Raw genomic sequence first — 14,629 nt, 5'->3', positions numbered from 1 at the left:
ACGAACTTCAGCTTTGTAGTGTGGTGTAACTTTTATTTTGGGAATGATCTTGTATACGGATGTAACCTGGGAAAGAAGAAAGCCTTTGTTAGAGAGAGAACCTGGGGTAGACACATGACCTTGGGTAGGGAATGGACCATCAACAATGCCAGTCCGTCCGCCAGTGCCACCGCAAAGTGGCCCGTGTGCGGGCTGCCATTTGAATTAATGGCATCCATCATAGGTCACCAGTGGCGAGCCACCACGGCGTGGCGAGGAAAATGGACCCGGTTACCATTTTTGTGCGGCTGGCACTAAAAATTGGCTCGTGTGCGGGCTTCCATAGAAACACGTGTGCTGTATTTCTCACCACAAAAAAGTGGCAGCCACCGTCCACTAAAATGTGGCCCGTGTGCGGAGGGCCTTATGTCGACATATTCGAAGGCACTAATATCTAATCTGCAATCCTGGTAGGAAAGCTGCTTTGCATAGTCCGTCTACAGTCTCCCTAACGCATGAAAAAAGTTGTCTTGCTCTGTAGACTCTATCCATCAATGCTTCTTCTATGATTATTTTTTTTGCACTTGCGCTCATGAAGCGAGAGCGGGTGTTATATTTGATCAGCTGGTGTATTTAGCTATTTGTATTTACCTGTTTGTAGGACACAGGAACTGAGCTAAGCTCGTGTTGTCCTGTCTCCATATCTACATTTATCTAGTCTGCTTTAAAACACATGAATATTCTTTGCCTGCACCACCTCTTCGTCTAAGTCATTCCAAATACTTATGCTTCTATTCGGGGAACTGAACCTTTTAAGATAATTAAAACATCTACTTATCCTCAACTTGAACTCATGACCTCTTTCTCATCCATCATCCAACACAAAAAGATACTCTCTTTCCACCCTTTCCAATTCTCTTACATTTCTAAATATCGTAATCAAGTCACCTCTTTCCCTTCTCTCACGCAGTGTTGGTAACTTCAGTTTTTCCAATCTCTCCTCGTAGGTGAATTCCCTTAAGCATGGTATCATCCTTGTTGCCATCCACTGAACCCTCTCTAGTTTATCAATATGCTTCTTCCAATGAGGTTACAATACCACAGCCGCATACTCCAGTCTTGGTCATATCATGGTCACTATCAACTCCTTCAGCATTTCCTCGCCCATATAGTTAAAAGCCACTCTCATGTTGGTCAGTAATTCATAAGTTCCTCCAATTATTTTGTTTGTATGCTTATCTGTAGACAAGTCATCCTGAATAATCACTCCCAAGTCTTTCTCATCTTTTCTTTTACAAATTATCTCATTGCCCATTTTATATGTCCAGTGCAGTCTTTTTTCACTCATTCCCATTTCTAATACATGGCACTTCTCGGCATTAAAATCCATTTTCCAAGTCTGGCTCCATCTGTGGAGTTTGTCCAAGTCCTCTTGCAGTTTTTTACAACTGTCAGTACCTATAATATGTTTCATGCTTTTAGCATCATCTGCGAACATACTCATGTAACTATTTAAACCCTCTGGTGTATCATTTGCATATATCAGAAACATTACTGGGGCTAAGACAGAGACATGGGGTACCCCACTAGTCACGTTTCTCAACTGTGAAACCTTGTCTCTTATAACTATTCTCATCTGCCTTCCTATCAAATTATCTTCCATCCACTTTAATAGTTTCCCATGCACCCCTCCAAAGGTCTTCAACTTCGACAGCAGTTTCCTACAGGGCACCCTGTCAAATGCTTTCTTGAGATCAAAATAGACACGATCTCCCCATCCCTCTCTTTCTTGTATGACATCTATTACCCTACTGTAGAAACTTAATAGGTTAGTAACACATGATCTTCCTTCCATTTAACCAAAATGTCTTGATGTTATCACTTCATTTTCTTCTAACTACTTTATCCATCTTTTTCTAATAATTTTCTCGCAGATTTTACAAACAATACTAGTAAGTGATACAGGTCTGTAACTGAGTGGACCTTCCCTATCTACTCCCTTGAAGATTGGCACAATACTTGCTCTGTTCCAATCTTTAGGTAATTGTCCATTTTCCAGTGAAGTCTTGATGATGACATAAACAGGCCACACTAACTGGTCAGCACATTCCTTCAGGATTCATCCAGCAACACCATCTGGTCCCATTGCTTTTCTTACATCCAAATCCCTCATCTCATTCACGTCAACTGTAGTTTCTGCCATTCCCGTCATCTATTTCAGGTTCCCTAAATTCCTCTTCCAACATAGACTGACTGCAGCTTGTTGTTCATTATTTCACACAGCCTATGCCCAGAGTCGGACACATAATGAAAAAAAAAAAAATTCTTGTTCTCTTTCGTAAGTTTCATCTTCATCCCTCAATTGTATTATACTGTCCTTAACTTTCATTTTACATTTACAGACCTATAAAATAATTTCGGCTCTTTTTTATATTTAGTTACACTATCTTTTTCATATTTCCTTTCTTCTTCTCTCCGCATCCTTACATATTCATGTCTTACCTGCTTGTACTCCTCCCAAGCCCTTTCACTATACCTTCTTCTCACTTTATTCCATGCTCTTTTTCTTGCCTCATGTGCCATTCTACGTCTGTTGATTAACCATTCTTTCTTCTTTTCCATGGCTGCGGAAAATTTTGGGACATATTTACTAACTCCTGTTTCATACATTTCTACCAGAAACTCATATTTCTCATTGGCAATTGTGATCGTATTAATTTTACTCCAGTCTACATTTTGGAAAAAGTTCCTCAGGGAAGCAAAGTCTGCTTTCCCATAATTATATCTGTTTTCTCTGTGTTTTTCATCTCTTTCTCCTTCCCTTACTGCGGCCACTTCCATCTCAATAACCAGATGATCACTTTTACCAAAGGGGCATTGGTAGGTTATGTTCCTCACATCATTTGGGTCCTTTGTGAATACTAAGTGGAGCCTTGATGGTTCGTCATCACCCCGAATTCTTGTGTTTTCATTAATTACTTGGGTTAACATGTTTTCCATCACCAATTCCATTAATTAATTTCCCCATGAATCCTCATTGTTTCCAGAATCCACACTTTCCCAATCAACTTCTCTACAGTTAAAATCTCCCATTATTATTATTCTATTTCCTCGTTAGGTTAACGTCTTTAGTATAATAATGGATTCTCTTATTAACTGTTCATAATCTTCTTTTGTCCATGCCCTAGTTTTGGGAGGCATATAAAATACTATTACATCTATTTTTTTTCTCCATAACTGTCCTCTTTTTCAACTCCCAAAAGTTCAGCCATGGTATTTTCAGTTTCTATATTTTTTGCTTTTAGGTCATTACGGGTTAAAATCATTATACCTCCCCGAGACTTACTTTCTCTATCCTTCCTCCAAATACTATAATTGTTACAGCCAAAAAAATTTGTATCAACATCTTGAGGCAATTTAGTCTCCACCAAACAAACAATTTCAGGTTTCTTTTCATTTATATTGTCTCCAATTTCCCCTTTCTTACATATTAGCCCATCCACATTACTATACATGATAGATTTACTGCACTGGTTATATATATCTTTACTCATGCCTCTCTTTTTCGTATTCATATCCATCCCCCTTGTTTCCTTCACTACAAATTCCACACATACCACCTCCATACTTTCATATCCATCACTCTCCAAAAAAAAAAAAAAAAAAAAAAAAGTTTTACATTCTTCCTCTGTCCTATCATTTTTTTCCTATACTTGTTTCTTCAAAGATTTTAGAAGTTCTCTTTCTTTCCAGGTAACTTTAAGTATATCATTTACTACACTTTCTGATGACAACTCTCATTGGTCTTGCTTCCCCTCTCTTGTATGGCCCTATCCTCCTTACTTCCTCAGTTTCTTCTTCCCACTTGTTTCCTTCGGGATCGATCATGCCCAATATTTTTCTCACTTGACTCGTGTCTCTCTCGAGTCTCCCAGATCTAACCTTTTATTCCTCCTCCCTATTTCCAAATATTACCACACATCTGTTCCTTTCTGCTGTTTCTTTCACTATTTCTCCATTTTCTTCAATATTTACACTACATTTTCTTCCATTTTTTCCTTGATCATTTCCTATTCTTCCTGAATGATTTCCCTTAAACTGACCACTTCTTTCTGTTCTTCTTCCACATGTGCCCACTTTGCCTTTTGTTCTTCTAACACACTACTCACCTTCTCCATTTTGTTACCGCTCTCTTCTAGTTTTCTCCTAAATTCGATATTTTCTCATTTCAAACTCTCGATCTCTGGTTTGCAGTCTCATTGGCCTGTATCAGACTCTATATAGTGTGTTCTGTATTTTCAGGCATGTTTCTTGATACTAGAACCTCCACTTTCTTTCCTAATTCACTAATCCTCGTAATCAATGTTTTAACTAAATCCATCACATTTGTCTCACTGTCAAAACCTGGAAATTCGGGTCCCTCGATGTTTACATTGTCGGCCATGCCTTAGATTGGTTACAATACTAAACAGCTGCTACCGAAATTTCTATAAACATTCATGTATACTCACCAACAGTAGCTCTATTCATTTTTGGTAGTCTATATTAACTTACAATACTTTTACCTTTAGACAAGGTTAAAGGATACGGGACAAAAATAATTCCTGAAAACTACTTAAGGTTTGCTGCAGTGGTTGAGAGGCGGTTGAGACACGTCCGACGCTCTGGCTGGTCTTGTGTGTGTGTGTGTGTGTGTGTGTGTGTGTGTGTGTGTGTGTGTGTGTGTGTGTGTGTGTGTGTGTGTGTGTGTGTGTGTGTGTGTGTGTGTGTGTGTGTGTGTGTGTGTGTGTGTGTGTGTGTGTGTGTGTGTGTGTGTGTGTAAGTAATTCTCAAAGAAATTCTCTGCGCATGGAACGAAGATTTTGATATGTTTAATTATGTCATTTAAGACACTGTACCAAAGCAGGTTATTAGCACAATCGGCTTATAGATGTACCAGGTATATATTATATTTATCAATGGAGATATTTACTATTACAGTAGGGTTACGTACCTTTATTTTTGTTCTTGTTACTACCAGGCAGTTTTACTGAACCTATGGGATACATCTTGCATTGAGGAAACCAATGAAAGTCTATATCAAACCCCGGGAGCTGGATAAGTTTCTCTTAACATGAGATATAGCCTTTGAAAACAGCACCAATAAAGTATCGGTATGAAGGACATCACCTGCGCGAAGCGGTTGTCAACCCACTGTGACATAACACGTTACTGTTTCATCCTAACATACAGGTTGAATTTCTCACTCAGAGGGCCATCCACTCTCACACCCGCTCTGCCTCCAATATCAAACCCTGGATGGCCTTCATTAATCTTCTTATCCTTCCCTCATATTTTTTTCAGTGCCTTGCACAGCACCTGCCTGTCATTTCTCTCAAATTCCTTTCACAGATCCATAAGTAATAATAGAACCTCTTAGACACTAGTATACAACCACACACACACACACACACACACACACACACACACACACACACACACATATATACATACATACATATATATATATATATATATATATATATATATATATATATATATATATATATATATATATATATATATATCATCGCCATCCAGACCTCCTTTCCCACCCGAGGGCAAGGTGAGGAGTAGCGATGTCCAGGCAGCCCAAATTTGCCCAGTCCAATGGGCCACATTTCCATTCACTCATCATTCAAGCCCCCGAAATCCTGGCTCTATCGGATACGCCAAAAACATTCACCACCTTCTGTAGCTTCACACAAACGTATCCGATTGTGTCAATCTGGACGCTGCCACGTTAAAAAGGGGTGCCAAAATCCTTGATCATGCACTTCTCACAACATTCATCCAGCCAGCTTGATCTCTTGGCAGTTCCCTAGCCTCACCGACTTCCAAACCTCTCTTCCTCACACACTCATCCACCATATCTCTCCGCCTCCTCCTTGGCCTACATCCCCTTCTCCCTCCTTCAAATTTGCTCAGATAGACCTTTTTCACCACTCTGTTTTTATCCATTCTCTGCACATGACCATACCATCTCAGTACACTCTCTTTGATTCTGGTGTCCACCGACTTCCTTACTCCACACCTTTCACAAATCATATTATTTCGTATCCTATCCACCCTCTGTACTCCACATACATTCCTCAGCAGTCTCATCTTCACTGCTCTTACTCTTGACTTTTCGTTTTCATGCCACACCATAGTCTCACATCCATATGTTAAAGTTGGCACTAACACTCCCTCATGTAAGCCTCGTGCAGCTGCGACACTCAAGCCTCTGTTTCTTATCAGGGCCTTCATTGCACCAACTACTTTTCTTCCTTGTGTTACTCAACTTTCAACTTCTTTTGCATATTTTCCTCTCTTTTCTATCACTGTACCTAGGTATTTGAACTCTTTCACCAATTCCAGTCTCTTTCCATTCACTGTAACATCACACTGGGAGTCACCTTCTCTCTCAATAACCATCACTTTACTCTTTTCTGCATTTACTTTCATGGCAAGACGCTCACAGACATCAGCAAAACTCTGCACTAGCCTACCAAGTTCTTGTCCGGTACATACAAGCAGTACTGCATCATCAGTATACAACAAATCTGAGATATTCCATCCATCACCATTCATTACGAACGCCATCCTTCCCTCCATTACTCGTGTTTTTACTTATCTCATCTCCCCATCCATCTATACATACTGAACAACCATTGGGACATCACACAACCTTGTCGCACGCTCACACCAATCATGAACCATTCACTTAGATGCCCATGAACCCTTACACATGCTTCGCTACCTTCATAAAAACTCTTGACAGCACCTAGCTGCTTACCATCTACACCATACATGCGTAAAAATTTCCACAATCCCTCTCTGTCTACTTTGACGTATGCTTTTTCCAGATCCATGACTGCCATAAACACCTTATGGTCCTTCTCACAAGCCTTCTTTGCTATCTGTCTCACTGCAAATATTTGATCCACAAATCCTCTGCCACTCCTAAAGAGACCCTGTTCATCACTGGACTTCTGACACCTCTCTTACTTTCTCTATAATAATTCTTCCAAATACCTTCCCACCACACTCAATAAACTTATGCCACGATAATTCTCGCACTCACTTCGCTCACCTCTATTTTTGTACAGGGGTACAATCACAGCCTTTTTCCCCCTCTGCAGGCACAGTTTCACTCATCCATGCCTTCTTACATATCTCCAACAAGCACTTCATTCAGCGGCTTCACAGCACTTTTCACCTGTGCGAGTGTCACGTCTCCTGGCACTGCATGCCTTCTCTGCACACCCCCAAAACCAATCAAGTTTACAGCCGCTCTGCTCTCTCTTTTCCCATTCATATATATATATATATATATATATATATATATATATATATATATATATATATATATATATATATATATACATGGGTGAGACAGGAGGGTGGAAGGGTTGTTGATAGAGCTTTGATGGACTATGTGGTTGTGTCTAGGAATGTAATAGGAAGATTGTTGGATGTGAGAGTTCTGAGAGGGGAGGGTGGAGGTATGTCTGACCATTACCTGGTGGAAGGAAAGTTAAGAGTAGGTAAGAGATGGGTGAGAGCTAGGAGGGTTAGGTGTGGCAGGGAGGTTTTGAAAGTGAGTGAGTTGGATAAAAGAGAGAAAAAGATAGAGTATCAGGAGAAATTGAAAGATGAGTGGAACGCAGTGAAAGATCGGAAAATGGCAGCATGGAGGAGGAATGGCAGTTGTTTAAGAGTGCTGTGGTGGGGCATGCAGAAGAGGTGTGTGGTGTGAGACGTGTGGGTGGTGGTGTAAGAAAAGGAAGTGAATGGTGGTGCGAGGAAGTAAGTATGGCTGTGGCCGAGAAGAGACGTGCATATGAAGTGTCGCTGCGAGGAAGGATGAGAAGTCATATGAAAGGTATAAGGAAAAGAGGAATAGAGCGAGAAGGGCTGTGCGTGATGCTAAAGTGGCAGCAGATGAGAAGTGGGGTAGGCGGCTGACAGAGAATTTTCAACAGAATAAGAAAATGTTTTGGAAGGAGGTGAAAAGGGTGCGAAAGGGAGAGTCTGGGAAGGAAGAACGAGTAAAAGCAGAGGATGGAAGGATGTTAATTGAGATGGATGCAGTAAGGAAGAGATGGGCAGAGTATTTTGAAAGATTGTTAAATGTAGAGGAGGAAAGGGTGGCTGAGATTGTGGCAGATGGAAGGGTGCAAGGAATAAATGTGTTGGGAGAGTTGAATGATTCTTTGATCACGAAGGAGGAAGTGGAGAAGGCAGTAAAGGAGATGAAAACAGGGAAAGCTGCAGGTATGGATGGTGTGCTGTGGAATGCCTGAAGGGTGGTGGAGTGACTATTGTTGACTGGTTAGTAAGATTGTTGAATGTGTGCTTTGAGAAAGGTATGGTGCCAATTGACTGGGCAAGTGCTTGTGTGGTCCCGTTGTATAAAGGCAAGGGTGATAAGTATAAATGTACTAGCTTTAGGGGTATAAGTCTGTTGAGTGTTGTAGGTAAGGTGTATGGTAGAGTGTTAATTATGAGAGTTAGAGAGGGTACAGAGGACGTGATTAGTGATGAGCAGTGTGGCTTTAGGAGAGGGAGGGGATGCGTGGATCAGGTGTTTGCCGTGAGACAAGTGTGTGAAAAGTATTTAGCGAAAGGCAAGGATGTGTTTTGGGCATTTATGGATTTAGAGAAAGCGTATGATAGAATTGATAGGGAGGCTTTGTGGACTGTTTTAAGATTGTATGGACTTGATGGTAGGTTACTAAAAGGGGTGAAAAGTTTTTATGTAAATAGTAGAGCATGTGTAAGAGTGGGAAATGCTGTGAGTGATTGGTTTCCCGTGAGAGTGGGGCTGCAACAGGGATGTGTGATGTCGCCTTGGTTGTTTAATATTTACATGGATGGTGTTGTAAGGGAGGTGAATGCAAGAGTTGTAGGTGGTCTGAGTCTGGTAAATGTTGATGGTGGAGATTGGAATCTGAAGCAGCTGCTGTTTGCAGATGATACTGCACTGGTGACTGATTCAGAGGAGAGATTGAGACAGTTGGTAGAGGAGTTTGGAAGGGTGTGTGAAAGGAGGAATTTGAAAGTAAATGAGAATAAGAGTAAAGTGATGAAGTATGCGAGGTTGATAGATGGTAGGGGGATGAACATAGTTTTGAATGGTGAGTTGCTGGAGGAGGTAGATTGTTTTAAATATCTAGGGTCACATGTTGCTGTGGATGGAAGAATAGATGCAGAAGTGAAGTTTAGAATAAATGAAGTAGGAAAGGTGCTGGGAGGAATGAAAAAAAGTGTTTAAATGTCGTTCGCTTAGAATGGATGTAAAGAGAAGGCTGTCTGAGGGTGTTGTGGTACCGACTGCATTATATGGGGCTGAATCATGGAATATGGGTGTAGCAGAGAGGAAAAGTTTGAATGTAATGGAGATGAGGTGTCTGAGGAGTATGTGTGGAGTGACGCGTATGGATCGGGTGCGAAATGATGAAGTGCGAACAAGAACTGGAGTTGTTCGGGAGATGGCTGGTAAAGTTGAGCAGAGGGTGTTGCGATGGTTTGGGCATATGGGGAGAATGGATAATGAGCGATTGATGAAAAAGATAACTAGATCTGATGTGAGAGGTGTAAGGCTGAGAGGAAGACCACAAATAGGATGGATGGACAGTGTGAAGAGAGCGCTGGATGCGAGAGGGATGTCTGTTGAGCAAGGAAGAGTGGCTGTGCGTGACAGAAATAAATGGAGAGAAATTGTGAATAAATAAGTGATCACGCAGCCCTGAGGGGATATCCTCCCGCATTTGGTCTGATCAGCTAGTCAGGTCAGGTGCGGGTAAGGGGATGGGTCTGTTATGATGTGGCAGGGGTAAACCAGTTCTGCTGTCGGGCCCTGCTGCGGATGTCACTGATTGCATTGCGCAGTTGACCCTTGTGCGGTGTGGTGCTGTGAGGATCTGTCCGTTCTCCCCTTTGGGGCTAAGATGTGAATGAATGTGTTTGAATGGATGAGTAAATGGAGAGTGTGTCGTCCAGTCTCGGCTACCTCCCTTTCCTTGGGGGAAGCATAGATATATATATAGATAGATAGATAGATAGATAGATGGATTAGATCTATCTATCTATCTATCTATCTATATATATATATATATATATATATACACACACACACACACACACACACACACACACACACACACACACACACACACCAGCCATCGCAACTCCACTGCTGAACAAAGGCCTTCCCCAACCTTCTCCACGAATTCCATAACTGAACCAATCTCTGCCTCGTTTTGCCATCAAACTTCTGTACCTCATCTCTACACCTCTTGTCTGGCCTTTTCCCACTACGCTAACAATCTCATGGAGTTCAGTTAGTCAGCCTATTGCTACATCAGGTATCCTTTATTCTTGTTACATGACTTCCCCACCTTAGTCTGCTCTCTCACCCAAGTTGATCTTTTCCTGTCTATGAAAGATATTCCCAACATTGACTTTCCATTGCTCTTTGGAAACGGGTTAGTTGATTTTCCATCAATTTTGACAGTTTCCAGGCCTCAAAACCGAACGTCATAGCCAGGTTGCCTGAGGAAGAATTCTGCCACAGAATTCCCCGCTTGTTGTAAAAGGAGACTAAATGGGATGAGGCGAGGGAACCAGGGATCCCCTCCTTTGTATTTTAAGTTCCTACACTGAGGCAGGGCATAGAAAGGGAAAGGGTACCGGTACTGAGGTTTCCTCGAACCCTGAAGATTGGGTCTATGAATGTGCGTGGATGCAGTATGATTGAGGCTAGAAGGGAGAAGTTTGGAAAAATGTTTGTGACAAGAAAGCTGGATGTGATAGCTTTCAGTGAATTAAAGATAAAAGAGAAGCGTGAATCTAAGTTTGGAAGTGTGACTGGAAGGATGTCAGTTGTTGATAGAGGAAGAGCGAGAGAAGGAATGGCCTTGTTAGTGAGCCCGGAAATGCAGCAGTGTGTGATTGAATGGAAGAAGGTGTCGTCGAGACTGATGTGGGTGCAGCCGAAATTTGGACGTGAGTTGTGGATATTTGTGAGTGCATATGGGCCTGATGGCGAAAAGGATGCAGAAGAGAGGGAGTCTGTCTGGAATGATGTTGACGAGTGTCCGGAGAATTTTAGAGCAAATGTGAATGTGGTAATGATGGGAGATCTGAATGCTAGAGTGGGAAATGTAGCAGCTGAGGGTGAAGTTGGTATGCATGGTGTGCCTGAAAGAAATGAGAATGGGGAAAAAATGATAGGGATTTGTGTTGAGTGAAAGATGGTGATTGGAAATACCTTGTCTGAAAAGAAAGATATTTATAAGTACACAAGGGTGAGAGAGGACGGTGGAAGGGTTGTTGATAGAGCACTGATAGATTATTTGGTTGTCTCCAGGAATGTAAGAGGAAAATTGTTCGTTGTGAGAGTTTTGAGAGGGGAAGGTGGAGGTATGTCTGACCACTACCTGGTGGAGGGAAAGTTGAGAGTAGGTATGAGGTGGGTGAGAGCTAGGAGATTTGGGTGAGGCAGGGAGGTTTTGAAAGTGGGTGAGGTGGACAAAAGTGAGAAAATGATACAGTGTCATGAGAAGCTGAAAGACGAGTGGAACGCAGTAAAAGATTAGGAAAAAAAGCGGTGTGGAGGAGGAATGGCAGTTGTTTAAGAATGCAGTGGTGAGGTATGCAGAAGAGCTGTGTGGTTTGAGACGAGTAGGTGGTGGTGTAAGAAAGGGATGTAAAAAACTGTGAGAGAGTGCGTATTGCTGTAGCTTAGAAGAGACGTGCATATGAAGACTGGTTTCAGAGGAAGGATGAAGTGTCAAATGAGAAGTACAAGGAAAAGAGGAATCGGGCAAAAAGGGCTGTGCATGATGCTAAAGAGGCAACAGATGAGAGGTAGGGTGGGTGGTTGACTTAAAATTTTCAACAAAATAAGAAAATGTTTTGGAAGGAGGTGAAGTGGGTGCGAAAAGGAGAGTTTGGGAAGGAAGTGTGGGTGCAAGCAGAGAACAGAAGGATGTTAACTGAGATGGATGCAGTAAGGAATAGATGGGTAGAGTATTTTGAAAGAATATTAAATGTAGAGGAGGAAAAGGAAGCTCAAATTGTGGCAGATGGAAGGGTGCAAGGAATAACTGTTGGGAGAGTTGAGGGATTCTATGATCACTATGGAAAAAATACAGGAGGCAATAAAGGAGATGAAAGTGGGGAAAGCTGCAGGTATGGATGGGTGTGCTGTGGAATGTTTGAAAAGTGGTTGAGCGACTTGTTGAGTGGTTGGTAAAATTGCTGAATGTGTGTTTTGCTAGAAGCATGGTGCCGATTGACTGGGAAAGTGTGTGTGTGGTTCTGTTTTATAAAGGTAAGGGTGATAAGTATTATTGTACTAGTTTTAGTGGTATAGGTCTATTGAGTATCGTAGGTAAGGCATATGGTAGAGTGTTAATTAAGAGAGTTAGATAAGGTACAGAGGGAGTGATTGGTGATGAGCAGTGAGATTTTAGGAGAAGGAGATACATGGATCATGCGTTTTCTGGGAAACAGGCTTGTGAAAAGTATATGGCAAAAGGTAAAGATGTGTGTTGGGCATTCATGGAATTAGAGAACGCTTATGATAGAATTGATAGGGGGGCTTTGCGGACTGTTTTGAGATTGTATAGATTAGGTGGTACGTTGTTAAAAGGAGAGAGAACTTTTTATGTAAATAGTAGGACGTGTGTAAGAGTGGGAAATACTGGGAGTGATTGGTTTCCTGTGATAGTGGGGCTGCGGCAGGGATGTGTGATGTCACCTTGGTTGTTTAACATTTATATCGATTGTGTCGTAAGGGAGGTAAATGCAAGAGTGTTAGGTAGAGGGCTGAGTGTGGTGAATGCTGTTGGTGTAGAGTAGAATCTGAGTCAGCTGCTGTTTGCAGATGATACTGCACTGGTGGCTGATTTGGAGGAGAGACTGAAACAGCTGATAGAAGAGTTGGAAGGTTGTGTGAAATGAGAAAACTGAAAGTGAATAAGAGTAAAATGACCAAGTGTACGAGGTGGTACATGGTAAGAGGATGAATGTAGTTTTGAATGGTGAGTTGCTTCAGGAAATAAAGTGTTGGCGTTTTAAGTATTTAGGGTCACAAGTGGCTGTCGATGGGAGAATAGAGGTGGAGTTTAGAATGAATGAAGTAGGAAAGGTGCTGGGAGGAATAAGGAAATGTTTAGATGTCGTTCACTTAGAATGGATGTAAAGAGATGGCTGTATGAGGGAGTACTGATACCGGCTGCATTATATGGAGCTGAAACATGGGATATGGGAGTAGCAGAGACGAAGAGATTGAATGTAATGGAGATGAGGTGTCTGAGGAATATGTGTGGAGTGACTTGTATGGATCGAGTGAGAAATGATGAAGTGGAAAGGAGAACTGGAGTTTTGCAGGAGAAGGCTGATTGAGCTGAGCAGAGTGCTGCGATGGTTTGGGCATATGGAGAGAATGGATGAAAAGCGACAGGTGAAAATGATAACTGGATTTGATGTGAGAGGTGTAAGGCTGAGAGGAAGACCACGAATCGGATGGGTGGACCGTGTGAAGAGAGTGTTAGAAGCGAGAAGGATGTCTGTAGAGCAAGAGAGAGTGGCTGCGCATGATAGAGATGACTGGAGAGAAACTATGAATGCATAAATGGTGACGTGGCCCAGGCGGGATGTTCTGTCGCATCTGGTCTGATCAGCTGATTGGGTCAGGTGCGGGGAAGGGGATGGGTCCATCATGATGTGGCAGGGGTAAACTAGCTCTATTGTCGGGCCTTGCTGCAGATGTTGGACTGCACTGCCCTGTTGACCCTCGTGCGGTGTGGTGCGCTGAGGAGCGGTCCCGTTTCCCCTTACAGGCTAAGATACAAGTAAATGTGTGTGTGTGGATGAGTAGTTTGGTGAGTGTGTTGTCCTGAAGCTACCCCCCGTTAGAGGGGAAACAGCATAGGTATATGGAGAGAAAGACATACTGGCAAGATAACTTTTCATGATATCTCAAGGTTTACCGAAAGCTTTCCATCTATTTGTAATACGAATTTTTATTTCGCTCTCATGGTTTAACATTAACTGTAGCATTTGCCCCAAGTAATTGTGCTCCTCGATTTCTTCCAGAATTTCTTCTCTTATTCTTATGACGGTCTTTGGCGTATTTGGATTAAACACTAATTTTACTCCGGTTCATCATTACCCCTACTTTGGGACTTTCTATATTTAGGTCATTTAACATTTCTTGCAATGTCTCTGCAGTTTCTGAGATTAGGACAATGCCATTTGCAAATCTCATGTGGTTTATGATATTTTCTGCATCTATGTTTAGGCTACTCCTCTGTTCTCCCAGTCTAGCTTTCTGAAAATACTTTCGAGGAATGCTGTAAATAATTTTGGTGTAACTGCGTCTCCCTGACGCACGCCTTTCTCAATCTTATGTTCTGAGTCGTTATGTAAAATTGTAGCACTTCCTTTTTTATGTATGCTTTCGAGCAGTATTATAATGCTCTCAATTACTCCTTGTTCACACAACGAATAACTATTGCTATGTGCTCCACTGAGTCGGAAACCTTTTCGTAATCAAGAAAACCCAAGCACAGTGGTTTATTATTCTGCAGTTTTATCAGTTGGCCGATTTATTGTG

The sequence above is a fragment of the Coenobita brevimanus genome, chromosome 70 (genome assembly GCF_032717465.1).
Source record: "Coenobita brevimanus isolate Jiangsu-jjx chromosome 70, ASM3271746v2, whole genome shotgun sequence".
NCBI classification, from domain to species: Eukaryota; Metazoa; Arthropoda; class Malacostraca; order Decapoda; family Coenobitidae; genus Coenobita; species Coenobita brevimanus.
The sequence above is the reverse complement of the archived record's forward strand: the minus strand, read 5'-3'. Positions refer to the sequence as shown.